At 47.9% G+C, this 3,208-nt stretch overlaps 1 pseudogene; it reads right to left on the bottom strand.

Annotated features, from left to right (window-relative positions):
* Positions 1 to 692: 692 nt before the first annotated feature.
* Positions 693 to 2,968, bottom strand: LOC140711288 (ubiquitin carboxyl-terminal hydrolase 17-like protein 6; annotated as a pseudogene).
* Positions 2,969 to 3,208: the final 240 nt, after the last annotated feature.

A 3,208-nucleotide genomic window follows, 5' to 3' on the forward strand; every position in this document is an offset into this window, starting at 1 on the left:
GTGCTTACTGCTTTTATTTTAGTTGAATACACACACGCTCCTGTGTTTGATTTCCTTGATTATCATACGATTTACTTCCAAATGACTCACATACCAGTGGGATGATTTTCTGCTTCAATTCATTGGAAATGGACAGCATTCAATAGGCAAGTGTGTCTGTCTGTCTGTCTCCAGCATTCTGTGGGTTCCACCAGGGGCACAAGTCCTAGGGCGCCTGAGGTCCATTCAACAAGCAATGTAAAAACGGCGAGGCAGGTTCAAAAGAAGAACATCCTTCCTCTCTTCAAATGCGTCCCAGTTTCCACTACTCAAGGTAGCGAGAAGGATCCACAGAAGTCCCACGTTCGCAAAATTTCAACTTCTGGTGCTCACCAACAACTGACGAATGAAACACACCCCAAGAGAAAATAGTCAACCCCGTCCCCTGCAATAACCTCACGCGCAACCCTACACTGCAATATGTCCTATTCAGAAATTCACACTGAATGTCATCTACCATGAACACAAACACACAGACACTGCCTCCACAGGTTCAGAAGACTCACGACTGCAAAATTCGATGTTTCCTATGTCTGGGCTCATCCTGAAACGCAGCCATCACTATCCAGTTGTCCCTCTTGTGTAGACAGAAACCTGGGCTCCTCATTACTTTATGTCGGATTGACTGTGTATGTGATGTGATGGTGTGTGTGTGTGCGCGCATGAACCCCCTCGTGGGTGTGTGTGTGTGTACGTGTATGTGTGTGTGTGTCAGTGTGTGTGCGCATGCACTCCTGCGTTTGGGTGGAGACTTTTCCTGAGATCACTGGCACACAAACAGAGCCCTCTTGCTGTGTTTGTTCCTCCCTTTGGATCTCCTGGTCCTCCCTTGCAGAGAAGTGAGTGTGTCAGTGTTCATGGACTCCTGAGGTGTCAGGTTCCTTGAAGAGAGGTTCAGCAGGGAGCTTTGCTGTTCAGGATGATGGTTGTTCATCCCACTCTTGTATTTTGATGGATGAATCACAAGCACGTTGGGAGGCAGGGTACATTAGACTTTTCTGATGTTGAAGTCAGGCTTGGTTTTGTTTTGCTCTTGGAGGAACTTCCAGTGGTCTAAGGTGCTTTCCTGAGTGGCTCTTTCCACCAAGTGCTCCTCCAAGTCAGGTACCTGGAGGCAGGGTTCTCTCTGGAGCTCTCCTTGCGTTGCTCGCCTGTCTTTGTGTTCAGCGCCAAGGGCTCCTGGTTCCCTGCCTATTGACACACTCTCACTGCATCTTTCCAGTTCACTCTTCTGGATGTAAAAGAGGACATAGGCCTGTTGACTCAGGACAGAAGCGATGCTACAGGCAGTGACCTCGGCGTCATCCATTTTATTCCACTGGCTTCCTGGAGCTTTGACATAAGAGAGGTAATGTCCGTTGTGACAACACCACCCAGCGTGGACCAGCACAGCATAGAGGACATAGACAAGAGGTCCTGTGTTCTGCTGAGACATGTATGGCTGCATGTCAAGGCACTCAGGGTATTGCACATTCTTGGCAACTTTGTTGCCTGTGACATTGGAGAATCTCTTCAATACAAGGATGAGGACCTTGGCAGAAGTGTGTAGGGTGAATGTCTTGTAGGCAGGCGCCTTCTGGAGACAAAGACCACAATGATAGGCATTCTCTCCATTGAGTTCTTCGGGCTTCACCACCTGTTCCAAAGCTTGCTTCACACTCTGAGCTGCTTGTATATCCAGGGCGATGTCCAGGTAAGAGCCAAAGGTGTCTGAAACACCCTGGCAGTGGAGACACTTGATTTGAGATCTCCAGCAGCCTCCAAATATCTGGTGGATGAGGGTGGTGTCCTCAGAGTCATGATCTACTTGCTTGTGCCCGGGAAGACGTGCCTTTTTCATGGCATCCACAATGAACATCAGAAATTCATGGGCATCTTCCTGTTTGCCTTGATGGAAGCCAGTAGCCAATGCCTGTGAGGGCTGGATGATGTGGCCAGGACAGTGGAGGGCCCATGTGATGTGAGCTTCCATCGTACACAGCATGCAGCACTTGTGACGATGACAAAGTTAAGAGTGCTCCCGGGACAGCATGTAGTTGGCATGGGGTGGTGTGTATGTCAGGCACTGCAGGGAAGCATTCACGTAGCAAGTATTTCCCATATTCTGGAGCCCAGCCCCCACCGCAGCAGGTCTCCTGCTACTGAGAGGAAGCTTCTTTCCGGGGGCAGGCTGTCTTGCCACAGGAGCCAAACCATCACAGAGGTTGACATGGGTCTCAGATGACAGTGGTGACTTCTCAGGTAGAGAAGTCCGCTGGATTTCAGCAAAAGCTGCATCTGGCCGAGAAGATGTGAGTTTTGAAAAGTGGTTGAACTGCCACTCACCTCCCAAGTGGAGTGAATCGGTCTCCATGTCGCCAGGAGCAAGGATCACAAACTTTTTCTGCTGGGACCGCACCTTGCAGAAAGACGCTATCTCTTCCGAAAGAGTCTTCAAATGACGCGCCATTTGACTGCATCAGCCCCTATATAACTAACCCCCGCCTACCGCGAACACCCCACCCACCCATCAGGTACGCGGTCCACCAATCCAATATCAGCACTCAGTTAAAGAATGAGTCATAGGGTGTGTCCCCTTTTATTCCCCAGGGAGTTCACTTAAAACTCCTGGGGAATCCGTTAGTTTACTTAAAACAGTGCTAGGGAATAATTCTGTCCTCACGAAACAATGCGTGTGTTTGTGTGTATGTGTTTGCTTGCGTGAGCTTGTGGGCATGCGGAATTATGCCCATGTGAGTGTTTCTTTGTGTTTGTTTATATGTCTGGGTGTGTGTGTGTTTAAGCTGCAATGTGTTTCTAACTATGAGCTTTTGGCTGATACGATCATTCTTTCAGGCATTGAAGGACAGGAAGTCAGACCTGTACTTTCTGACTTGAGAATCATCAATGAAGTACAGTTAATAACACAGTGTATTTGTTTCCTTAATATTAAAGAAGAGATCTATGCAGTCTAATAAGTATTCTAGCGATAACCTTTCCATGTTCAGCCTATTGATTCTGTGTTCGAGTGAAATGACTTACCAGTGGGAACCAAGACATGTCTTTGCAGGAAATGCTCTTGTGGAAGCTATATACCCAAATCATAAAGCATCAAGTGTTGGAAACATGCACTGAACTTAGACGAAATACTCAGTGCCCAAATTAGACTGTGAAAGACTTTCAGGAAATC

This window comes from Chlorocebus sabaeus, unplaced genomic scaffold (genome assembly GCF_047675955.1).
Source record: "Chlorocebus sabaeus isolate Y175 unplaced genomic scaffold, mChlSab1.0.hap1 unalloc_scaffold_496, whole genome shotgun sequence".
NCBI classification, from domain to species: domain Eukaryota; kingdom Metazoa; phylum Chordata; class Mammalia; order Primates; family Cercopithecidae; genus Chlorocebus; species Chlorocebus sabaeus.